The 27,361-nt window shown below is 41.3% G+C and overlaps 2 pseudogenes; both read left to right on the top strand.

Moving 5' to 3' along the window:
• Positions 1-9,817, top strand: part of LOC122561402 (actin-1-like) — a 77,795-nt pseudogene extending 67,978 nt beyond the window's left edge.
• Positions 9,818-9,939: 122 nt separating this feature from the next.
• The window catches only part of LOC148145951 (uncharacterized), a 39,458-nt pseudogene continuing 22,036 nt past the window's right edge, over positions 9,940-27,361 (top strand).

Here is a 27,361-nt window from a genome sequence, read left to right as displayed (position 1 = left end):
ATCTACTCTACTCTAATCCGATCTCTCCACATTACTGAAGTCATGCATTACAGAGTACCATAATAGTAAATCTTCACTACACTTAAGGCCTTGACATCTTCCCTTATGTGTGGTGCACAGAACTGGGCACAATATTCCAACTGGGACACATAAGTGATTTATAATCATTCAGCATAACTTCCTTACTTTTGTTTTCTACGCCTCTGTTTATAAAGCCATCACAGGTCTAAATAGCTGACCCCTTATCCTGCTGCTATGACCCTATTTCTAGACTCTCCAGCAAGGGGAAGCAGCCTCTTCACAGCTACTCTCTCAAGGTTACTGAAGAATTTTATGCATTTCAATGAGATCACATCTCTCATTCTTCTGAACTTCCGAGGATTTAGGCCCACTCTACTTGATCTCTCCTTGTAGACAACCTTCTCATCCCAAGAGGGTTGTGTTATGTTTTATGGTAAACTCGGGATTTTGAATCACTAGACGTACTCGACTATGGGTCTTGTCAGCATTCAACATGTTGGAATGCCCATTATAACTCCAGGAAGGCTCTCTTAGAGGCAGTTTATTTGGCAGTTGACAAATGGAAAATATATATTTATCATCAGTTTTTTTTCCAGATATTTCATGAGGCTTCAAAGCATCTGAGAGGCTACATTAGGACAAAATAATCACTGTTTTTCCGGTTTCCGCTATTTATTGAGAATTTGTAATTATCCTGCACACTGCTCACAAATACTGACCAGAGAGCATAACTATTGAATGATCTGTCACATTGGGTCAATGAACTGTTCATTTGCGTCTTTCTGTTTTCCACAAATTTAGCGTCAGCAAGAAAATTGGGCTCCGAATGAAGCAGGCAGTCAAAGAAGATATGAAATCTCTCCACATTAATTGTGACGGGTGAGGAATGCTACAAGTTATTCAATTGAACAGTGCCATGACTGATATCATGAGTATGCAAAGCTTGGGAGGCCAGCCAAACTTCTGTAGTCCAGTATTCAGGAGAGGCTCCTCCTGCTCATGGTATCGAATTCTGTTGAGATCAATGGATACAGAGTGCTATTTGCTACTCTCTGCACTCCTTTCATGGTTAGGAATATTAATCGATATCGTAATCAGATTATCATCTTTGCAGACAGATATTATTGTAATTTCAATGGTCATCTTTCACACTTCTTTGAGATTACCTTTACATAACACAAGATGCTTTCATAAAGTCGGCTTTCTTTACACACTCTTCATTTTGCTCCTAGGCTTCAGGCAAAACATGAAACAAAAATTCCACGGTAGTTCGGTGGTTAGCACAGCTGCCTCACCAGCACCAGTGCCGTGGGTTCTATTCCATCTCTGGATGAATATCTGTGTGGCGTTTGCACATTCACCCCGTGTCTGTGTGGGTTTCTTTCGCAAGCTGTGGTTTCCTCCCACAATCCAAAGAAATGCAAGTTAGGTGGATTGGCCTTGCTAAATTTCCCAAAGGTGTCCAGGGATGTGCAGTCTGGGTGGAAATGCAGAGTTATAGCGATAAGGTGGGGGGTGGGGGGGAGGTGGCTCTGGGTGTTATACTCTTTGAAAGGTCAGTGTGGACTCAATGGGCTGAATGGCTTGCTTCTACACTATAGGGATTCTACTCATATTGCACTCTTAATATAATAAAATGTCCCAAAAACATTCACAGGAACATTAATAAAAAGTCTTGTAAGGAAATAGTAAGGCCCTAGACCAAAATTCTATTCGATGCAGTAGTACTTGAAGAGGTCAAAAATAATCAAACGACACCTTCAAATGAACCTGTTGGACTATAACCTAGTGTTGTTTGATTTTTGACCTTGTCCACCTCATTCCAACTCCAGCACCTCTACATTACATTTAAAGAGTGTTTTAAAGAAGGATAGTGAGGGGTTAGAGGTTGCGTGAGGTTAGGAAGAGGCTTAGGGAGGATATTCCAGAGCTTGGGACCGTGATAACTGCTGGTGGTGGAAGATTTTTTTAAAACTAATTCATGGAATGTGGATTTTGCTGGCTAAGTCAGCATTTATTGCCCATCTCAAATTTTCCAGAGGTCAGTTAAGAGTCAATCACATTGGGTCTGGAGTCACATAAAGGCCAGACTCGGTAAAGATTGCAGTTTCCTTCCTGAAAGAACATTTGCAAACCAGATGTCTTTTTGCCCCTGACAATCAACACAGTTGCATTGTTATCATTAAACTCTTAATTCCAGATTTTTATTGAATTCAGATCTCACCATCAACCCGTTCTCAGAACATTACCTGGGTCTCTGGATTAATAGTCAAGAGTGCGGTGCTGGAAAAGCACAGCAGGTCTAGCAGCATCCGAGGAGCAGGAGAATCAACGTTTTGGGCAAAAGCTCTTCATCATGAATGAGAGAGGCTCCCAGCCTCATTCCTGATGAAGGGCTTTTGCCCAAAATGTCAATTTTCCTGCTCCTCGGATGCTACCTGACCTGCTGTGCTTTTCCAGCACCACACTCTCGACCCTAACCTCCAGCATCTGCATTACTAACTTTCACCTCTCTGGATTAATACTCTAGTGATAATACCATAAGGCCATCACCTCCTTTATTATCTGGCATATTCACAGGGCCAGAATTAGAGAAGTTTGGAGATTTTGCAGCATTATTTGCTGCTGAAATTTATGCAAATTAAGAGAGACCAGGAATGGAGTTGAAAACAAGGAAAAGACTTTCAAAATTGCCATGATGTTTCACTGAGAACTAAGATGATCAGCAAGTATGGGGGTGAACATGATTTGGTGAAAAGTCACAGTAAGCAAATGTCTTGATGACATTCAAGCATATGATGGGTAAAAAGGGCCAGTTAATCAGGAGTACATTGAAATAGTCTAGTCTAAAAGATACAAAAATCAAAGATAGTGTTTCAGCCACAGAGGAGCAGAGTGAAGTCAGGTGTACTCTTGTTTAACCCATATTAGGGAACTGAAAAGGACTGACTCAGTAGAAAATTTCACTTCTGAGACTATCCTTAAATCCGGGAACAATCAATGTACTCTGATGTCATTAAAAAAGAATAAATAGAGACAACTACTTTTATGAAATCTGCAGAAAGATACAAAAATATCATGACTCTTCTTTAGTATATGGCAAGGGACAGTAACTTCAAGTTAAATTAAAAACAAATCTTCTAGGCCTCTCTGTCCTTTTCCTGGTGAAGTTCAATGGTGTAGCACTGAATGTACACCAGCAGCAGTTATTCAACAGGAGCTATCAAAGGAGCTATCTTTGTGCCAATTTGCATCAGAAACTATAAACATCAAAAGAAAACACTGAACAGTGTGACAATAACTTGAATTTGTTGATGACATTACTGTGGAAACATGTCAATGGTGATTCCACAGTGATGCAAATATAAAAGTGGATGCCAAATATAAAGGTGATATAAGGAAGGCTGATCAGAAAGGTAATTTTTCTGGAGGGTTTGGGAGAAAGAGGGGAAGTGATGGGAATGCCAGAATTGGGGTTTTGACTGCAAATACTGGGCACAGGAAATGGACAGGAGTCATTGATCTTTGTTGGTTCAGAACAGATTGTTGGACTGGAAGAAGTTGAGGTGAGGGATATGACCATGAAAAGTTTTCAAATACTGGAATGGCAACTTTTAATTATAACAGAAGGAAACCAATCACCTTGGAGCAACATAATCCCTGAGGGCTTTCTTTTAAACATCCTTCTTTCCTGCTCATTAAATAATCCAAAGTAGATTGTTTCCCAAGTGGGTTGTTGCTTTGCTCCAATGAACTAGATGGTTTACTGTTTCAATTGCTGCTCACGCCATTTCCCACCTATGCATGTTTAACACAAACCAACGACTTGCAATGACTGATGCAAACACTAAATTGTTGGAGAGGAAGGGATGACTCCCCTATCAGTGGAAATGCAGTCATGCATTCCAGGAAATGGAGTTGTGGAGACACTTTCTACATTGAATAATTATTGTTCACAAAGAAAAGCAGAAATGGCTGGAAAATCTCAGCAGGTCTGGCAACATTTATGGAGAGAGATCAGAGTTAATGTTTTGAGTCCAATGGCCCTTCAGAACTAATGGTAGCTAGAGAAAAGTTGTTTTTTATACAGAAGATAGGGTGGGGGAGGGAGTAAAGAGTTAGGCGGAGTTACAGCTCAAAGAGAGAGAATAGTTGGACAGACAAAGGAGTCAGCACAGGAGGATGCATGGCTGCTAATGGGGACTGTTAGCAACTAACAATGGGTAGCCAACCATACAATAACAAGGCCTGATGTGTGTGGGGGTTGGGTAGCAACATGGCAGAAGGTGCCTAAAGCCCGAAAATAATTGAACCTGATATTGAGTCCAGAAGGCTGTAGAGTGCCCAAGCAGAAAATGAGGTGCTGTTCTTCCAGCTTGCAATGAGCTTCACTGCAACACTGCAACACTGCAGCCAGCCTGAGATAGATGTTCACCAGGAAACAGGGAGGTGATTGAAATGGCAGGCAACTGGAAGCTCAGGGTCATTTTCACAGATGGAACATAGGTGTTCTGCGAAGCAGTCTCCTCTATACTGAGGGAAACAAAGCAGAACATCTACATTCTGTCCACAAGAAAAGACCCTGAGCTTCCAGTTGCCTGCCATTTCAATCACCACCCTGTTTCCTGGCCAACATCTGACTCAGGCTGGCTGCAGTGTTGCAGTGAAGCTCATTGCAAGCTGGAAGAACAGCACCTCATTTTCTGCTTGGGCACTCTACAGCCTTCTGGACTCAATATCAGGTTCAACTATTTTAGGGCTTTAGGCACCTTCTCCATTATTTAACAAAACCCCGAGACACCAGGTCTTTTGCCTCATCATTGCATGATCTGCTATCCATTGTTAGTTGCTAACAGTCTCCATTAGCAGCCATTGATTCTCCTAGGCTCACTGTTTTGTCTCCCAATTGTTCACTCTCTTTGGGCTCCATCTCCATCTATTGTTTACTCCATCCACCCCCCACCGCCCTCCCCCCCCCCCCCCCATCTTCCGCATAAAAACACATTTTTTTCCTAGCTCCCATCAGTTCTGAAGAAAGGCCATTGGACTCAAAACGTTAACTCTGATTTCTCTCCACAGATGCTGCCAGACCTGCTGAGATTTTCCAGCAATTTCTGCTTTTGGTTCTGATTTTCAGCATTCACAGTTCTTTCGGTTTGAATAATTAGATGAGATTAGATTAGATTCCCTACAGTGTGGAAGCAAGCCATTCGGCCCAACCAGTCCACACTGACCCTCCAAAGAGTAACCCACCCAGACCCATTTCCCGCTGACTAATGCACCTAACACTATGGGCAATTTAGCATGGCCAATTCACCTGACTTGCACATCTTTGGACTGTGGGAGGAAACCGGAGCACCCGGAGGAAACCCACGCAGACACAGAGAGAATGTGCAAACTCCACACAGACAGTTGCCCAAGGCTGGAATCGAACCTGGGACTCAGCCTCTGACATCACTTCCTTTTTACTTGCCATCGGCGTATTTTACAATGACCGGCTTGTTCAAGTTTGTGGCTTTTTACCCTGCTGTAACAGGTAATTGGAAAAGGAAATGATTCCACACAACAGGGTCGCTCTCTCACAAAGTCCATTCATCACAAACTGGATAATAGTGCTGAGGTTCCCGATGAACATCTGGTCTCTCCTACCCTGGTACTTAGTGACTTTAACCACATCACCTTCCAATAAGCAAATCAAACAGGAGGACGAGGCAGTCGTAGTTTTATAGAATCCCATAAAGTTACCAGCAAATTAAATGAAAGCACTACCAAATAAATATGATTTCTCACATAGTCAAAAAGTGCCATGCTGGAAAAGGACAGCAGGTCAGGCAGCATCTGAGGAGCAGGAGAGTTAACATTTTGGGCATAAGGCTTTCATCAGGAATGAGGCTTGTGGACCAAGGGGCTGAGAGATAAATGGGAAGGGGGCGTTGGTGGGGGGTGTGGTTGGTGGGGAGGCAGCTGGGAATGCAATAGGTAGATGAAGATGGGGACGTGATGGTGATAGGTTAGACAGGAGGGTGGAGCAGATAGGTGGGAAAGAAGATAGACAGGTTGGACCTTTCAAGAGGGCGGTGCCAAGTTGGAAAGTTGGGACTGGGATAAACTGGGGGGGGAGGGGGAGGGGGAGGGGGAGGGGAAATAAGGAAACTGGTGAAATCCGCATTGCTCCCATGTGGTTGGAGGGTCCCAAGGCAGAAGATGAGGCGTTCTTCCTCCAGGCGTAATGTGGACAGGGTTTGGGGATGGAGGAGGCCCAGGACCTGCATGTCTATGGTGGAGTGGGGGGAGGAGTTAAAGTGTTCAGCCACAGGACGGTGGGGTTGGTTGGTGCAGGTCTCCCAGAGATGTTCTCTGAAATGATCTGCAAGTTGACATCCTCTCTCCCAAATGCAGAGGAGACCACATCGGGTGCAACAGATACAGTAGATGACATGTGTGGAAATACAGGTAAATTGCTGTCAGGGCCTTTAGGGCCTTTAACAGAGGTGAGGAGGGAGGCACGGGCAGAGGTTGTGCACTTCTTGCAATGGCAGGGGAAGGTATTGGGAGGGGAGGTTAGGCTGTTGGGGGAGGTTGTGTACCTGACAAGGGAGGTGAGAGGGAATGGTCTCTCCAAATGGGGTGGGGAGGGAAATATATCTCTAGTGGTGGAGTCTGTTTGTAGGTGGCGAACACGGTGGAGGATGATGCGATGTATCCGGAGATTAGTGAGATGGAAGCTGAGGACCAGGGGCCTCTATCCTTTTTGCAGTTGGAGGGGTGGGGTTCAAGGGCAGAGGTGCGGGAAGTGGATGAGATGCACTGGAGGGCATCATCAACCATGTGGGAGAGGAAATTGTAGTCTTTGAAGAAGGAGGCTATCTGAGATGTCCTGTGGTGGAATTGGTCCTCCTGCGAGCAGATGCAGCAGAGGTGGAGGAATTGGGAATAAAGGATAGCATTTTTACAGGAGGCATGTGGGAGGAGGTGTAGTCCAGGAAGCTGTGGAGTTGGTGGGTTTGTAGTGGATGTCCGTGTTGAGCCCTCCACCAACCCACCCTCCCCTCCAAGCACCTTCCCCTGCCACTGCAATAAGTACCAAATCTACACTCACACCTCCCCCCCACCTCCGTCCAAGGCCCCAAAGGATCCTTCCATATCCGACAGAGATTTACCTGCACTTCCATACACGTCAAATACTGTATCCAATGCATCCAATGTGGTCTCCTCTACATCAGGGAGACAGGACGCCAAAGTGCAGGTTGTTTCAGAGAATATCTCTGGGATTCCCGCACCAACCAACCCCAACGCCCCATGGTTGAACACTAACTCCCCCTTCCCACTCCACCAAGAAGATGCAGGTCCTGGGCCTTGGCTATTGCCAAACCTGAACCATATGACACCCAAAGGAAGAACGCCTCATCTTCTGCCTTAGGACCCTCCAACCACATGAGATCAATGTGAATTTCATCTGTTTCTCCAGTTCCACCCCCAAGCTTATCCCAGTCCCAACCTTCCAACTTCGCACCATCCTCTTGAACTGTCCTACCTGTCCGCCTTCCTTCCCACCTATCTACTATATCTTCCTCTCCAACCTTTCATGTTCACCCCCACCTTCATCTACCTATTGCCATCCCCCCAGCCTCAGATCCCCCCTCCCCTTTATCTCTCAGCGCCCCCCACGGGTTTTCATAGAAAATCACCATTGTAACATGTGACTAAGTCAAAAATCACGACACCAGGTTATAGTCGAACAGGTTTATTTGGAAGCACTAGCTTTCGCTGCGCTGTTTCGTAACATTTGATGTTAGATTACTCTTGCATCAAGCTAATTGGACAGTTTGACATTAAGATTAGGAGCTATGACAACAGTTTCAGGGCGGTACCACAGTGGTCACGTTCAAAAGGGCCTGCATTTTCTGCAGAACTTCGAAAGAGAAGCCTGTTTTTAAAATTGCTCCTAGCGGGCCACAAAACAAAACTGATAAGCGGTGATTCACAATCGCAAAGAAGAAGACTTTGTCTGGAGGACCTCCTTTAGACTAATGAAAAGCCGGGTTAATTAAATTAATTCTGAAATATGGACAGCATGTGAAGAAATAGGGGCAGGAGACCAGGAAAAAGTAGACACTGAGGGAATATTATAAAGCTATAAATAATAGTAAGGACGCATTAAATTTCCAATCAGATCTTCAAAATACAAGGCAAGCTGCAGATTTAAAACGTACACGCGACTTTATAGTTTGAACTTTTAATTCCATTCTTTCTAGATACAAATCAGCTCACAGTCATACTAATTATTATTTGGGGAACGTATACATTGTATTGAAATCTCATACGTTGGAGTCGAAAATGAAACCGTCCAATTTGTGACATTTCCATTTGAATGAAATGTGCATTTATTAAAACTAATCCCAGAACGGGTTGATTTCCCGCGAAGTTCATATCGTACGGGAAAAGATGACCCCCCTCCTTCACCCTCTCAGTCACATCTGCTTGGCTCGGTTTGCAGTCTCTGGACTTAGTCAGTAACCGCTAATCAAAGCGGTTTGAATTAGAGACAGACAAGGTATTAATGAATAAAGTCAAGCATGCAGCAAATCAGTCTTTACATCACGTTCATTCCCCAAGAAAAATAGGTGTAATTTTAAGAAGGATGATTAACAGCAGCAATAATTGAATGGATGGTTATTATCAGCGAATTCTGTGTAATTATAGGCTATCTATTCTGACCCCCTCCGCATTGTTCACGAACAAAGCGCAACCATCATTGTTCTTTCAGTTAATGCATAACTCAAGTACAACTCCCTGTAAATGAAGTGAAAGTTTGACCTGCCATTTCAGAATGGATGTTTATTGTACAATAATCCAGTAGTCCCAGTCCTGACTGGCCCAGCAACTTCACATTGATACTTGATCGACGCTCGTTCTCCGTATTCTCCCGCCTTCCCTTACTATATAATAGGCCACAGTAACTTCTGGGCATCCAACAAGGAAATAAATGGGCGGCCCTAAGTATGGCTCCGACTTTAGCCCAGCTGATGTTTCATGAATCGTTGCCATTAAATATACCGGTTGCTGTGATGTGATAACCAGTTTAGACGTTGCATTGAGTGCTTTTCAGGATGAATAAAATCCGAATCAGCATGCATATCTCACAGGCACTTTGACTAAACTTGCAAATAGTTGGACCATTCTGAAAGATTCTCCATATTGAAATCGAACCTGTGACCCATTTCGTACAGTGTACTCAATCGCTGATCAGAGATGTTGTTTTCAACCCGGTGGGTGTATGGGGCTGGGAATGCTGAATTAACACTTAATTTATAACGGGACCTACAGTCGGGCTATCAACAACTTGTAAAATAAAAGGTGATCGTTAAAGCCCTCCCTCTTAGGTTTGTTCCGGAGAAACCGTGTCTCGATTAAAGCTGGTGTTCGCATTGCGGTCTTCAATCTCATCTCATTAATAGAAATATAATTACCGTGCTCCAGGAAGCCAGGTCAGATGGAGTTCTAACACCGCGATAACGACACCCGGAGTTCAGTGAAGTCTTCCAGCCAGCTGCCGACTGCAGATAAAGCGACAGGCAGTCATTCTGCCAAAATATTGAGTTTAGAGTTTAAAAAAATACTTCTGTGCATTAAACTTTTTTTCCCCTCTGCTCTAGAACGACCAACCGTGAATTGTAATTCACCGGAACGCGTAAAGCCGGACGATCGAGGCTTTTGCCTTCACAGGGTCTATAAGCAAGTTAATATCGGAACCAAATTCAATTTTCGAAGGCTCACTACTTTCTGCCGAGCGTGATGCTTGACTTTTATTAAATTGAAGAGCACATCTTAAGGTTTTAAATGAAAGTATAATCGTGTCAAACAACAGCAGAATCACATTGCTGAATACAGAGATTAATTGCATTTTTATTACTCCGAATGGATGATGTTCACATACAAATATGTCCAAGAATCAACCTGAAATTCGTAGGGTTAGCTCTCCATATCTGGCGTTCCCCCTTCCCGGTCTGGAACAACGTCCTAATTAAGTTCACCAGTAAACTGGCTCGTGAACGAGTTATAGTACAAGTGAGACCCAAGTTAGACAAATGGGATTTTATCATCTACAGTAGATATACAACATACTTCGTAAGTTAATGAGATCATTAAGCAGAATTAGTGACACGTTTAACTACACATTTTCCAAATTGGAAACACTTCCTCAAACATTAATTTCCTTGGCTTTAAAGATCTTGATTGCAATATGTATTAATGTTTTAATCCATTTAGAAATATAAGTTTCAAAGTTTACAGTATTAAGTCTTAACTTCCAGGCTTTTCACGGTCATTCCTTACAACTCAGAACTGGTAAACATGGATTGTAGCTTTAATGTAACAATTAAGTTGAAAAGATAGTTAACAAAATGGGATCGTAATGGAAGTGTGCCGATGTTTAATCTGGTGTGCAATTTTAATATCCAACTCTATTTTATGTATTGAACAGATTGGCATATGGGTTTAATTCTCATTGTTAGCCCACAGACGTTGTTTTAACATAAAAATAGTTAGGGGCGCGATAAATAGATTCTAGTGAAAAATGACACGGACTTTATGACAGGTAATTAGAAAGAGCTGTATCTTTAATAGAACTTGAGTCCAAACAAGCCGAAACTAGAAACTTCTTTCCATGACCCTTCTGAGAGTGTTTTTTTTTGGGTTCCCCCGCTGAGAGAGGTGCGCCTGTCCTTCTGAGGGTGAAGCTGTTTGAGGTTTTGGATGGTAGGCATTTTGGGAAGAGAAATACAAGGGAGTGTGTGTTTCTTCAGAATAGAATCATTGATTTGTACAAAGATTGCTCTCAAGTGTTCTCTCTCTACCCCCAACCCTCACTCAGCTAGAAAACAAACCCTGAAGTTGGATGTTAGTCTACATTGAACAGCATTTCTGTGGTAGAATCGTGCAGGACAGGGGTTCTGGGCAACCTGATAGCTGGTCTAGAATCACAGCCTGTGTACCAAATTGATGGCAATGAAAGTAATACCAAAGATACACAAAAGTACATTTGTTTGCAGATTAATGCAGCTTGAATGTCTTTTCAGTCCTCCTTTCCGGATGAGTTAACGGGAGCACGCTTCTATCAGCCATGATCGGAGTCTTACTCTAATTATTTGGAAACTTTGCTCTACAGTTGTAAGGCCTGTTGTACAGGAGACGGGTTTAAACGCTTCCACTGGATCTGAATTAGGACAAAGGCCTGCAAATAATAGTTCACTTTTCTCAAAGAATTCCCCCAGGTCGCCTTGAACTTGTCAGGTTTGGAATGACGGTCTTCAAAGTGCTCGTTTTCCCCGCCGCATCCAACCAAGGCTCTGCCATCGGGTAGACAAACAGGCTGTTGATCTCATCCTTTTTATACTAAACAGTTTTGCCCGATTCTGTACACAAGACGAGCTCTGAGAAACGTGTCGACTTTTACATCTAAAACATCATAAATCACTTGCAGCTAGTCACCCTAGTTGACTATACTCAAACAAATCTAGCTTCGGGAACTATAGTTAGTGTGGTTTGCAAAGGCAAGGTGCGTGGCACACAGCGATACAGCCCTGAAGGTCCATTGGGTTCGGGGAATAGCGCATGTTACACTTTAGATAATTACAAACCTGAAGTTCAATGTGAGCGGGTGAACTTTTTGGGAAAGGTGAAACTTGTTTTTCAGGCTTTTGCCCTGTTCTGACCCAGGAAAAATCGTTTCACTTTGTCTCCTGTAGAACGGATCAGAGTTTCCAAACAGTGTACCATTGCATTTAAATGTACCACAACAATATGTTTTTCAAAATAGGTGTGAGTGTTGAACTCGGGTGGACAGTTTAAAATTCTGGATCAGTGGTGCTGGAAGAGCACAGCAATTCAGGCAGCATCCGAGGACAGGCAAAATCGCCTGTCCTCGGATGCTGCCTGAATTGCTGTGCTCTTCCAGCACCACTGATCCAGAATCTGGTTTCCAGCATCTGCAGTCATTGTTTTTACCTTGGACAGTTTAAAAATCACACAACACCAGGTTATAGGCCAACAGGTTTACTTGGAAGTATACTCGGAAAGCTAGTACTTCCAAATTAACCTGGTGTTGTATGACTTTTAACTTTGTCCGCTTTTAAAATAAGCAACGCGCCTCAGGATCACTGGGTGGAGCCAAGACCTGTCTATCATTTACTGCTTCATCAGAGATTGACATGATAAGAAACCACCTCTCCTAGGTCGTTCGCATTCCATTCTGGGATATCGAACAGCTTATTATTACAAATAAAAAACTTCTTTATGGTCTAAAATATTCTTGGATAATAAGATATTGGCGCCAGCCGGGCTCACTTTTATCCTTCACCCTCCAATCTAAGCAAAGCTCGTGCACTTGTGCCTTAAATTAACGTTCACGATCGAAAAAGACATTGGATTTTGAAAAAAAATATGATAGTCCCGTGGCTTTGACTGTTTGATTGACAGGTAAAGGGTTACAAGTTCAATTTAGTTTCTGGGAGTCGGTGAAATATGCAAACTTTTTTTTTGCTGAGGATGAGATGTACTGGGAGCTGCTCCTTCACAACGGAACGCTGCAGGACCGTAATTGTGGCTTAATTAGAAGTATCACTGTGGTAATCATTCTTTTCATCTGTGAAAGGGTGTCTCTTCCTCCCCCAAATAAAATTAAGAGACTCTTTCAGGCAGGTTCACCTGCCTTCTGATCAGTCTCGTCATCAGGTCAGAATAGTTGCTGTTCTGAAGTATTTAGGTAATGTCTGAAAAGTTGAGCTTATCAACATAATTAAAGAGAAACACGGGCACAAATTGTGTGCGGCTCGAGGTGAATTATTTGAAAGGGGGGGAAAAAGGAATTCATTCATCTGGGAAAGGATTTACCTGGCTCACTGAGTTTTATTAATAGCAGGAACAAAGGATCTCCTGTCTCCACCACAAACAATCACCTTGTCCTGGTTCAGCGAGTTGGGTGAGAGGAGGACTGCTTTAAATTCAGTTGCTTTGGTACATGCAATCTAGTCTTGGGCTCCTACCTCTGATCATATCAGTCCAGTCGTCATTTAGAGGCGTGAAAGAGAATACAGAATTATCCGGATCTACCGCCTGATCTGTCATTGTTTATTTAATGTTGCCTGATGGACCACACTAGCGAGAAATTGGGCCCATTGATAGCGGCGGCCTAACCTGGAGGGACACTTTCGCATTAAAAAAAACATTTTTTTCTTCATTTGTCTAAAAGTAACACGGGGCAAATAATTATATTTAATTTTGCGTGGGTTTTCCTTTTTTTTCCCCCCTGTAAAATGGATCCTTGCTATTTCGCTTGCGAGTTCAAAGTATATCCAGGGTCACTTAAGTGAGGAATCGAAGATTTCCTAAGCTCGGTTCCAGTGAACAAGTTACAGGGCAGTCATCTCAAAGTGTCGACATGATGAGTTAGAAATTGTTTATTTAAAAAAAAACATATCCTTTAGTGTCGAACAGGTGGAAATAAAATTTAAAAACATCAGATTCAATACCGAAGTCCTCCGAGAAGTCAGTTCCGGGTCAGTCACCTGAATCAAGAGATTTAATAAATCCGGAGTGTGTGGGGAGCCCTGGTTTATTCAGGTTCAAGTATTGAGGACAATGAATAGCTGACTAGTTGTAATTAAAATGCCCCTTTGTTCTCAGATGTTAACTTGCAATTGGGTACTGTTAACACAATTTTTCTTTGCAAACTGCTCCCCAAAGACTTAAATTTTGTTCGAAAGATTAAGACGCTTATCTGATCTCCGGTGTTCACGCTGTTGATGGTTTCAGCTGCTCCTACAAACCCACTTCATATTTGTGCACGACCTGTTTTTGTTGTAAAACGTACAACAAAAACCGTCGTATCTAATCCCCCGCGCGGACCTCTGGCTAACAAGGGAATATTCATATCATTATCTGAAGGGAATTAATTTGTCCTTGAAGGACAGTGCATCTATTAGCTTAGAAAAGGACAGGTTTTTTTGCGGGCTGTAGTTTTCGAAGGTGATGTCATGAGGAATTGGTGTGTACACGTACCAATTTAGAAACCTGCAATTACCCGCTGAATAAGATATCAACGTCAAGTTTCCAGTAATAATATGTCTGTGGAATGGAGATGGCGTTATTAATTACCTCGTTTGGAAGAAACGATGCAACTTGAAGACAGAGCTAGCCGCTTTCATGATCATTCCTCCAATTAGCGAAGATAACTAATGCCCCAGCTCGTCCAGCTGCATAACCTTGTACTCTAACAAATCCCCAATCACTCCCCTGGGAAGTACATTGGTCTGATTTTAAATTAAGAGGATATCAGGAAGGAATACTTTTTTAAAAAAGGTATAATGTCCGCCCAGCACATGAATATTGACTGATTAACAATGAGTAGAAATCACTACCTACATTTTTCATTACTTGTCTTTGATCTTGCGTCCTCTTTAAAGGGGGAAAAACAAGTTTTGTTTGGACCTTCAATTCAGTGAGGAAGAGAAAAGTCATTCTTGAACTTTTCACTTTACGCTAAAAGCAAATCTCAGAGCAACATGTTTAAACATCCATTAAGTTTTCCATTCTGTTAATAGAGTATTCATTTACGGCCAATACTGATTTTTTTTCAAATAACAATGCTCTTAATGCAAGCAGATTTTTACTAAAACAGAGATTGAGGGATTACTTATCTCAAACTAATTAGACTTAAAACCGCGGAAATCATCTCCCTTGCATAGGCCTATGGAGCTTGCTCTAAGTACGTTTGCTGCTTTGTGTCGACGAGAAATTATGATGAAGCGATGAATACCCTATTGAGTGTAGATTAGAGGATTGTAACTAATTGGTCAATTGGCTAATTGTTCTTTGTTAATTAGCTGGTACAGAGAAACAGATGGATCCAGTGAATGACCGCCAGGATTTCCTGTAAAATCAGTGCTTGCTGAGTCTGACAGGACGAACAGAATCGAGAAAAAATTGATTAATCCTCGCCCAAACTGTACCCTGCAATGTTGAGATGAGGTTTATATTCCTATCACACTGTCGATCTCCTTCACCCAGCAGCTTGAGTTGTTCCTATCTCGTATAGCCAGGCCGCGCTGAGCGGGGTTTCTCGCCATTGAATTAGAGTAGGACATTGGAGATGAAGGCTGTTCGGCCCATCGAGTCTGTAATGCCTTTTCCAAAAAGAAGTTCAGTTTGTGTTTCGTCTGTAGCCCCTACCCTAAAATCTCTGCATGTTCTTCCATTATCTATTCAGTTCTCCTTTTTCAAAGCTACAAAGGTATCAGTTCCCATCACGGCATTGAACTCCAAATCCTAACCACTCAATGCGGGAAGGAATGCAATTCGGCCCCCTAACCACAGCAATTAAACCCCAGAGTGGCTAAGACATTAAAACTTGCTGTCTAAAAGCTGCGGGGATCGAAAATATAGTTGCTGTCTGTTGACGTGACAATTTGAACCCTAGTTGTGAGATATTTCTAGAGCTGGAGGACCATTCCCCAGTATTGGAAAAACGCTTTTCCAGCAACACATTTCCATCTCTGATCTCCGGCATCTGCAGACCTCACTTTCTCCTCATTCCCCAGAATTGTCTGGGGATCGAGGACTGATCTCCATGGCAACGCAGTCTTTGGACGTTAAAGGGAAGATTTTAAGAGAAAACAGCGAAACATTTATTGAAAGCTTTGTTATGAAATATTGGTGATGGAGGAGGGGGGGGGAGACTGGCAGTCATGAATCATTCAATTCCATAATCAACGGCTTCTTTTGGCACAAAAACAGAAGCTCAACAGAAATCTGTGGAGGGAGAGAGAGAAAGTATCGTTAACCTTTGGGATCCAATGACCTTTCATGTAAAATTCTGAAGAAGAGTCACTGGATTGGAAACGTTAACCTGTTGAGTTGTCCCAACAATTTCCATTTCTGTTTTAGTTTGGTTTTTTTTGGCAGGTGTTTTCTTTCAGCCTTCTGCTTGTCTACCTTGTACCTTCATTCCAACAGGCAGCCAAGTTCTTCAGGCGCTGTCTGGCTGTCAGTGATTCATAAAACCCAACCTCTGACCATGATCCAGCTTCCTTCGCGATGCTGAAGACCTTTCACCTCTCCCTTCAGGGAGCCGCCCAAACAGTGGGGCTAACTTTGCAAGTCCCCTCTATTAGAAGGCCATTCAATTGATCTGTTCAATCTGTCCGCGTTCCCAGACCTGTCGATGTAAATCAAAGTTAGAGTTCAGCCTGACGCCCTTTTATAGTGGTACGTGAAGTGGAAAGATATACGTAACTGGCCGTGTGTTTATGTCCCATCTTTAGCATTGTTGTGAAGCTTTTACAACATTGATAAAAACTTAAGTCACAGCCTAACTTGCAGGGGCCCAACTGAATTCACAAGCAATTGAGATCTATAGAGAAGACAGTTTCAAGAGGTCCCTGGGGGGTTATTAACACATGACCTATCACCTCCATCCACCTATGGTACTCTATGCTACTTTCTCCCCACCCCCACTCTCCTCTCATTTATCTCTCCACCCTGGAGGCTACCTGCCTCTATTCCTGATGAAGGGCTTTTGCCCGAAATGTCGATTTTCCTGCTGGATGCTGCCTGACCTGCTGTGCTTTTCCAGCACCACTCTCATCTAAACACATGCAATATACTAACTCTGCACGGTGCTGTCACTACTGATTGAAAAGGATCCTGGATTTGTTAGGCCTGATGTGAAGTTTGAAATTCATTTCAATGTTGAAAGGTTAAAGTGAGTGAAAATGATATGATCTCTGTTGTTTCACTATTTATGGTAGGCACAGTCTAAACTCACCATGAAACCTTTTGGATAACGTTCATGTTATAACGTAATTGCAATGAATGCCAAGCCAGCTTCTTAAACCACAATATTAATCATTTAAAAATTATGTACTACTATTCATTGGCTCTGGTCAGTCAGATCACCTGCGAGCATACTAATTAGGAACAGAAGTAGGCCATTCAGCCCTTCAGGGCTATCCATTCAACATGATCCTGCCTGCTCTGTTTGTGTTCTGATACAGAGTAGTAAGCTGGTTAAATAACACTTGACAATTTTGATCCTCCTACTTGCAGTAATGTAACAATATGTCAAAGTCAAATGTTTTTAGATCTGCAACAACTCCTAATTATGTTAATTTGATAGACTACCTCCAGAATAAAAACAAGAAATTGCTGGAGAAGTTCAGCAGGTCTGGCAGCATCTGAGGACAGAGATCAGAGTTAACATTTCAGATCCTGTGACCCTTCCTCAGAACTCCTTTCAGCTTGTATAAACTATCTCTGGACCCAGTCTGCACAACCACATTTTAAATCACTTGTCTATTGAAACCTTTTAAGCATGTTATAGTCTCAACTTTTTTTAATATCAGAAAACACCATCCCACATTATCTTCTTTCTTTTATGTAAAAGTATTTGTTGGAGAGCAAAGCTTGGAAGCATAAAAAACAGAGCCCTCTTTAGTCAGTGGGTTCAATAGGAAGTTCAGTCAGTAATATAACTAAAGCCTCAGGGATTTTCCACATCATATGTTTAAAGTGATAAATATAAGCTAATTATAAATACAAAATTCCCATTCTTCTGCAGTATCTGTAGTATGTATGTATCTCAGATAATGTCAATAGATTTCAAAGTTTATTCTTGAATTTTAATACTGTGCTAGAATTTTAATTAATCACACAGTTGGCAGCCACTTTAATACAATTTCATGTCCATCTATTCCAATTGAACCTCTTTGGTGTTGTTTGCTTTCTGCTCTCCAGTCTAATCAATGTAAGGAATAACATTTTGGTTTGATTGCATCTAAAGTAAGACACAGGAGCAGAAGTAATTCAATCAGCCCTTTAAGTTTGCCCCATTGTTCAATAAGATCATGGTTGATCTGCTTCAGATCTCAGCTTTTCTTTGTCCTCAACATCCCACTATTTAAAAAATCTATCCACTCCTGTTTAAATACTTTCAGCAATCTCACCTTCATAACTCTCTGAGGTGGAGAATTCCAGACATCTATTAGAGTCATAGAGATGTACAGCACGGAAATTAGTCCCAGCCTAGTCAACCTCTCCTGAAAACTCAAATCCTACAACCGTGGCAACATCCTTGTAAGTCTTTCCTGAATCCTTTCAAGTTTCACAACATCTCTTCAATAGGAAGGAGACCAGAATTGAACTCAATATTCCAAAAGTGGCCTAACCAATGTCCTGTACATCTGCAATATGACCTCCCAACTCCTGTGCTCAATACTCTGACCAATATAGGGAAGCATACCAAATGCCTTTTTCACTATCCTATCTACCTGCGACTCTACTTTCAAGGAACTATGAACCTACACTCCAAGTTCTCTTTGTTCATCAGCACTCCCTAGGACCTTACCATTAAGTGTATAAGTCCTGCTAAGATTTGCTTTCCCAAAATGTAGCACCTCACATTTATCTAAATTAAACTCCATCTGCCACCTCTCAGCCCATTTGCCCATCTGATCAAGATCGCATTGTAATCCAAAGTAACCTTCTTTGCTGTCCACTACACCTCCAATTTTGGTGTCATCTACAAACTTCCTAACTGTATCTCTTATACTCCCATCCAAATCATTTATAGTGGACTCAGCACCGATCCCTATGGCACTCCATTGGTCACGGGCCTCCCGTCTGAAAAACAACCCTCCACCAGCACCCGCTACCTTCTACTTTTGAGCCAGTTCTGTATCCAAATGGCTAGTTCTCCCTGTATTCCATGAGATCTAACCTTGCTCACCAGTCTCCCATGGGGAATCTTGTTAAATGCCTTACTGAAGTCCATATAGATCACATCTACCGCTCTGCCCTCATAAATCCTCTTTGTTACTTCTTCAAAAAACGCAATCAAGTTTGTAAGACATGACTTCCCACACATGACTATCCCTAATCAGTCCTTGCCTTTCCAAATACATGTACATCCTGTCCCTCAGGATTCCCTCCAACAACTTGCCCATTACGAACATCAGGCTCACTGGTCTATAGTTCCCTGGCTTGTCCTTAACACCTTTCTTAAACAGTGGCACCATGTTAGCCAACCTCCAGTCTTCCGGCACCTCACCTGTGACTATTGATGATACAAATATCTCAGCAAGAGGCATAGCAATCACTTCTCTAGCTTCCCACTGAGTTCTAGGCTTATACCTGATCAGGTTCTGGGGATTTATCCGATTTTATGCATTTCAAGACATCCAGCACTTCCTCCTCTGTAATTTGGACATTTTTCAAGATGTCACCATCTATTTATATTACTCTCCAGAATAAAAAAATTCCATAGCATCTCAGTTTTCAAAGTCAGAAGTCACATGACACCAGGTTATAATCCAACAGGGTTATTTGAAATCACAAGCTTTCGGAGCACTGCTCCTTCATCAGGGTGAAGGAGCAGCACTCCAATAGTGTCATGAGACTTCTGACTTTGTCCACTGCAGCCCAACACTGGCACTTCCGCAACATGCCAGTCTTAAATTAGCAGCCCCTTCTTCTGTAAGTGTGCCCCGAGATTGAGAATTCACCATTTGTGAAAACATCATCTCAATATCTTTTCTGTCATGTCCTTTTACAGTCTTGTATTTTTTAATAAGATAACTCCTAATTCTTCTAAACTCTAATGGGTAAAGGCTTGTTACCTGTTCTTGATAAAACAACCCTTTCATCCCAGGAATCAGCCCAGTGAATATCTTCTGAACCTCCTCCAATGCCAGTGTACATTTTCTTAAATACAGGGATGAAAGATGTGCACCATACTCCAGGTATGGCTTCACCAACTCTCTGTACAGTTGTAAGAAGACTTCCTCGTTTCTATTGTTCCAACCCCAGAGCAATAATGCCCAAAAGTTCATTTACCTTCTTAATTACATGCCACACTTGCATACTATCATTTTGTGTTTTCTGCATAAGAAAACCCACATCCCTTTGTGCTGCACATTTTTGGAGTGTCTCTCCATTTAAATAATATTTTACCTTACAAATATTCCTACCAAGTGCATGACTTCTCACTTTCCCACATTAAACTTCATCTGCCAAGATTTTGCCCACTCAGCAAATCCCTTTGCAGATTCTTTCCATCCTCAACTGAATTTTATATCATCAGCAAAATTTAGATAATTACACTCTGCTCCCTCTTCCATGTCATTACTGTAGGAGTGGTAAAAAAAGTGAGGCCTTAGGACTGACCTTTGTGACATTCCTCTATCTTTGAACCTGAAAAACCCATTTATCTTGACTCCTTGTTTTCTGTGTGTTAACCAATCATCAATCCATATTAATACATTACCTCCCAAATCATGTGCTCCTATATTGTACAATAAATTTTAATGTAGCACCTTATTGAATGCTTTATCAAAATTCAAATATACATCATCTACCAGTTTCCCTTTATCAGTTTTGCTCATTATATTTTTAAAAGATCTCCGCCAATTTGTCAAACACAATTTCCCTTTCATAAAACAGTATTGACTTAGTGGTAGGAGACAGAGGGTGGTGTTAGAAAGCAGTATGTATGACTGGAGGCCAGTGTTCATTGACACGCCACAGGGATCAATGCTGGGTCCTTTATTGTTTGAGATATATGATACATATAAACAATATAGAAGAAAAAATGGGGGGGATGATAAGTAAGTTTGCAGATGACATGAAGATTGGCTGGCTGATTGACAGTGAGAAAGAAGATTAGATTGGGCAGATGATAAGTGTGTCATAGAGTCGTAGAGTCATACAGCACAGAAACAGATCCTTCGGTCCAAACAGTCCATATCAACCATAATCCCAAACTAAACTAGTCCCATTTGCCTGCGCTTGGCCCATATCTCTCCAAACATTTCCTAATCCTGTACCTATTTAAATGTCTTTTAAATGTTATAACTGTACCCACATCCACCACTTCCTTGGAAGTTCATTCCAAACACAAACCACTCTCTGTTTAAAAAAAAAAGCCTCTCATGTCTTTTTTAAGTCTTTCTCCTCTCATCTTAAAAATATTCCCCCTAGTTTTGAAATCCCCCACCCTACAGAAATGTTACCTGCCATTAACTTTATCTATACCCTTCATTATTTTAGAAACATCTGTAAGGTCACCCCTCAACTTCCCAAGCTCCAGTGAAAAAGGTCCTAGCCAATTCAGCCTCTCCTCCAAACCCAAACCTCCATTCCCAGCAACTTCCTGGTAAATCTCTTCTGCAGCCTCTCCAGCTTAATAATATCCTTCCTATAACTGCGTAACCAGAACTGAACACAGTACTCCAGAAGAGGCCTCACCAAAGTCCTGTTCAGCCTCAACATAATGTAATGCATTTTGGATAAAGTAACAAGACAAGGGAGTACTCAATGAATGGCAGGACAATAGGAAGCTCAGAGGAACAGAGAGAGTGCTTGCCCTCAGATCACTAAAGGTGGTAGGACAGATGATTATGGTAGTTAAGAAGGAATATGGATTACTTGCCTTTTCAGTCAAGGTATACATTATAAGAGCAGGGTAGTTATGTTGGAACTGTGCAAAATTTTGCTAAGGTCACTCTGGAGTAGTGTGTGCAGTTCTGGTCACTGCACAACAGGAAGAATGTGATTTCACAGAGGGGGTGCAAGACGATTCCATAAGACCATAAGATATGTGAACAGAGGTAAGCCATTCAGTCTATTGAGTGGCTGTGCCATTCATCCGTGGCTCATATGCTTCTCAAACTGATTCTCCTGCCTTTGCCTGTAACCCTTGATCCCCTTAGCAATTAAGAATCTACCCAATAAACTCAATGACTTCGCTTCCACAGCCTTCTCTGACAATAAGTTCCACAGATTCACCACCCTCTGGCTCAAGGTATTCCTCCTCATCTCAGTTCTATAGGGTCATCTCTTCACTCTGAGGTTGTGCTCTTGGGTTCTAGGCTCGCTTACAAGTGGAAGTATCTTCCCTACATTCATTCTATCCAGGTCTCTCAGTATTCTGTAAGTTTTAATCAGATCCCCACTCATCCTTCAGAACTCTATTGAGTACAGACCCAGAGTCCTCAACTGCTCTTCATATGACAAGTCCTTCATCCCCGGGATCATTCTTCTCCTCTGGACCCTCTAATGCCAGCACATTCTTCCTTAGATATAGGGCCTGAAACTGCTCACAATATTCCAAATGCAGCCTCACCAGTACATCTCTGTTCTTGGATTCTAGTTCCTCTTGAAATGAATCCTAATATTACATTTGCCTTACAAACCGCTAACTGAAACTGCATGTTAAGTTTAAGAGAATCCTGAAGTAGGACTCCTAAATCCCCTTGTTTTATAAAATAGGCTATGCTTCTTCTTCCTACCAAAGTGCATAATCTCACCATGATATTGACTGGGATGGAGGAATTTAGCTATAAAAAAAACCGGATAAGTTCTAATGTTTCCTTTAGAGCAGAGAAAGCTGAAACAGGATCTGACTGCAGTATATAAGATTATGAAGGGCATGGGCAAGGGGGATAGGAAGTAGTTGTTCCCTTTAGTTGAAGGTTCAGTAACAATGAGGCATAATATTAAAGTGAAGGGCAGGACATTTAGAGAGGATTTGATGTTTTTTTTCATGCTAGAGGTAGTGGGAATCTGGATTGCACTGCTTGTCATAACATTCAAGGTTATGGGCGATGCGCTGGAAAGCTGGACTGGTATAGACTGAGTAGTTTTATGTCATCGCAGACTTGATGGGCCAAAGGGTCTCTTCTGTACTGTGTGATTCTGACTCTGCTTGTTTGCAATAGGCATTTCTGCAGGTCCTGATTTTTCTTCCTTAATCATGGAACTCTCTCACATTTTTCCCCAATGACAGATGTTAGGCTTATTGTCCTGTTTTCTGACTCTCTCCCTTCTTGAACAGTATCATATTAATTTTCCAATCCATTGGAACTATCCCAGTATCCAGTGAAGTCTGAAATATTTCAAACATTTCCTGTGCCATGTCTGCAGCCGATTTCTTTAGAAGCCCTTGGATGCAGACCATCAGGTCCTGGTGACTTGCCCATTTCGGCCCATTAGTTTGTTCCTCATAATAGAGACTGTCACAAGATGTTTCCTCCCATTAGTACGTTGTTTATCTTTGGGATGTTTATAGTGTCCTCCACTGTGCAGGCATAAGGAAAATATTAGTTTTAATTTTTTGCCATTTCCCTGTTCCCTGTTATTAAATCCCCAGTTGCATCTTCCAAGCATCCCTTGCTTGTTCTGTTAATATGCTCACAGAAATCCTTGCTGAGTGTTTTTATATTTAGAACATAGAACAGTACAGCAGAGTGCAGGTCCTTCAACCCTCGATATTGTGCCGACCTTTTATCCTACTCTAAGATCAGATTAACTCTTCACTGTACTGTCTTAAATGTCCCTTAAATGTCCCTAATGTACCTGACTCTACTACCACTGCTGACAGTGCATTCCACACACCCATCACTTTCTGTGTCCACCACAGACATGAGACTGACTGGTCTGTAATTCCCTGGATTATCTCTAGTCCCTTTCTTGAACAAGGAATAATATTTGCCACCCTCCAATCATCTGGCACTACTCGAGTGGACAGTGAGGACGCAAAGATCATTGCTAAAGGCGCAACAATCTTTTCCCTCACTTCCTGAAGTAACCTAGGGTATATCCCATCTAGCCCAGGGGATTTATCCTCTTGCCAATTACTTTCATAATTAATTTTGACCTCTTTATTTAATTTCTAGTCATCCACTGCTGGTTCGGAAAAAAAATCTCCTATCTTCTGGTGTACCACTGGTTTTCACCACTTTTTATGTCTTAGATTGTGATTGGATACCCATCTTGACCACTACTGTTAACCAGGGGTGGTTCATCTTCTCATTGTCTTTCTGCGGTACTTTATCTCTTCATCACTTTGTACTGTTTGGCAGATTTAATTAATTTCAACATGTCCTCCAGTATCTCTGGTTCATTGAGTTCTGCCAACAGTTGGTTCCATTCTTACCCAATAGCAACGAGAAAATCTCTGACCGTGGTTTGTTCTCCCGTAGCTACATGGTACATGGTAACTAAACTGGTAACTTGAGGTTGCATTTCTGACTCATCCTATTTTCTTATCCAGAAGATGCCACTCATTGATTTTTCTTTTAATGATCAAAATGTCAAGCTGTGTCTAATGTATAAATCAGGATTTTCTGAAGTTCTTCATAAGGGATATCAACATCACTCTGTTTGTATTCTGCTAGAAACTCTGCACCTTAGTCCCCCATTCTGATCAACACCCTTGTTGCTTGCTTTAGCAGAATATAATGCACAAAATAGACATCATGCCAAATTTAATTTTGGGTGTGGGTGATTCATTGGTTCCATATACACGTCATCCATACTGCTATCAAATTGCAAACAATTATGTACTGTATTTACAGAAGAATAATACTTACACATTCCAGGCCAGCAGCCAGAATACAGTGATGAGAACCATTTTTGGTGGGATGAATTTAAAATTAAAGAATGCGTAATGAACTTCAATCAGAATATTGTAAGCCCTCTTGAGTATTGGCTCAAGGCTTGTGAAATTGCAGGTCAAAATAAGAGATGGTTGGTTTTGTTTGGTTGTCTGGAAGCAAAGGGCTCAGGAATCATGTTGAGTATTTTAGACAGATGTGTTAAAAGCAAACACTACCTGTTTCAATGATTACAAAAGGCTGGCCTTAAATGTGCAGTGATGAATCCTCTCTTTATTTCAATATGCAACAATGACAATAGTTCATTATTTTACCCACCAGTCAGGTGGTTGTTTTATTTTTGTTAGAATTTTAAATAGGGCCAATTAAAACTGAATCATGGGTCACTTGACTGTATGGAGGTGGGGAAGGGTTCTCATAAGTGCTAATTAGTTAATTAGATAGTAAACCCTTAATTAGACAATTCTCACCTTTCACAACTCATTTGACATTTCTTTTTAATATTTTTGCTGATTTTCAATACATTACAAAAAAAGAGAATTAATTAGTCCGTTATATAAGATCTTTACCTATCCTTAAGTATCCTTAAATTGCATTTTTAATTGACTATGACACTCTGTTTTGTGACTAAAGTTTGGTAGTTTTCCTTCCATTCACTCATAATTATATAACAGTAGGCACTTGGAAAGTTGAGAAAGTATGATGGAAAATGTGTAGCACGTTATGTAATTCTACTGACGTGGTCCCATCAAAACACGTCTAATATATTAATATTATACAACAAGCAGCAGACCTTTCGGTTCTTCAACCCTGCTCCACCATTCAATAAGATCATGATTGATCTGTATATGTTTTGAATTCCATGTTTTCGCATTCCTTCATCTGCCCCCAATAATCCTTGATTCCCCTGCCTAACAAGAATCTATCTACTTTGATCTTAAAAATATTTAATTACTCTGCCTCCACCATCTTCTGATGCAGAGAGTTCCAAAATTGTACAACATTCAGAGAGAAGAAAAATCTTCTCATCGCTACCCTTAAAGGTAATAACTAATTTTAAATCAGTGCTCTCTAGTTCTGGACTGACTCAAAAGAAGAAACATTATTTCCACATCTAACCTGTTAAGGACATTCAGGATCTTGTATTAAAGCAAGCCCAGGCTGTCCAAAGTATCGTCATATGACAACTTGCTCATCCCAGATGTCAATCTAGTAAACTCCTCTGAACCACCTTCAATGCATTTACATCCTTCCTTAAATAAGGAGGCCAGAACTGCAGACATCATTCAAGATGTAGATTCATCATTCCCTGAATAACTGAAGCGTAATATTCTTGCTTTTATGTGAAATTCCTCTCAAATTTAAGAATAACTTTCTAATGCCCTTCTTGATTACATACTGTACCTGGAAATTAACATCCTGTGACTCTTGCATAGAACATCTTAAGCCATCTGCACCTGAGAATTATGCAGTCTTTCTTCACTTAAATAATTCTCTGCTTGTTTATTCGTTTTGCTGAAGTTGACAATTTCATATTTTCCCACATCATACCATATTTGCCATATTCTTACTCAACCTATCCATATTTGTCTGCACCTTCCTTGCACTTTCACACTATGTACTTTGTTATTTATTTTGGCATCATCTGTAAATTTAGGTATCAGACTTCGACCACTTAGGTCTTTAGTATAAATTGTAAAAACTTGAGACCCCAGCACAAATCCCAGCAGGACTTCACCCATTACATTCTGCCAATCTGACAAAGATCCATTGTTCCATATTGTTTTCAGCTGGCCAGCCAATCCTCTATCCACACTAACGTTTTACTCACTACACCATGAGTTATTTGTTTAGTATTCTTCATAATGAAGATTGAAGCAAAATATGTATAAAACAAAGAACTGTGGATACTAGAGATCCAAAACAAAAACAGAAATCGCTGGAGAAACTCAACAGCTCCAGTAGCATCTGTAGGAAGAAAGCAGAGTTAATGTTTTGAGTCCAGTTACTCTTCTTCAGAACTGTTAGTAGCTAGGAAAAAGTGGTATTTACACTGAAGCCAAAGTGAGGAGGAATGGATGGGATGGGAAGAGGTAAGCAGATGAGCAGAAGGCAATGGAGCCTAGACAGACAGAGAGGAAAAAATGAAAGATAATCCCCTTTTTCCTTAACCCTTTCATATCTCTCTCTGGCTTCAGTCCCCATCTGTTCACAACTCTCTACACTCCTTCCACCTTGAAACATTAACTCTGCTTTCTTCCCACAGATCTGCTGAGTTTCTACAGCAATTTCTATTTTATTGAAGCAAAATATTTGTTAATTTCATCTGCATTTCCAATTATCCACTGTTAGCTCCCCATTCTCACGCTCCAGAGGACCAACGCTCACTTTAATTTTCCTTTTTAAATAGCTGCAGAAATTCCTGCTATTTTTACATTCCTAGCTAGCTTCCTCTCATAGTCTATTCGTCCTGATTAACTTTTCAGTCATTCTCTGTCATTCTTTATAGTCTGATCAGGCACTCATTTTTGAACAGTTATATGCTTCCTCCTAACACTTGATGCTTTCCCTAATGTCTTTACGTAACCGTCATTGGTAAGTCTTATCTTTATAATTTTTTAATAGTAGAAATCTACTTATTTGAGTATTCTGAACTATCTGCTTAAATATCTGCTTAAATATCTGCCAGTGTCTTTCTACTGATCTTTCCTTTAGCTTAGAATGCCAGTTCACTTCAGTCAGCTCAGCTTTCTTGCCCACATAGTTGTCCTTACTTAGGTTTTAAACATTAAAATTCTCTCCTTTTCAAACTGGATGTAAATTCAATCATATTCAATCATATTCTCTGCTATCTAGGGATATTTTTCCTCTGAAGTCATTAATTAATTCTGTCA

Source organism: Chiloscyllium plagiosum, unplaced genomic scaffold, assembly GCF_037043375.1.
Source record: "Chiloscyllium plagiosum isolate Xiang-an unplaced genomic scaffold, Cpla_swu_hap1 HiC_scaffold_22, whole genome shotgun sequence".
Taxonomy (NCBI): domain Eukaryota; kingdom Metazoa; phylum Chordata; class Chondrichthyes; order Orectolobiformes; family Hemiscylliidae; genus Chiloscyllium; species Chiloscyllium plagiosum.
The sequence above is the reverse complement of the archived record's forward strand: the minus strand, read 5'-3'. Positions and strand labels throughout refer to the sequence as shown.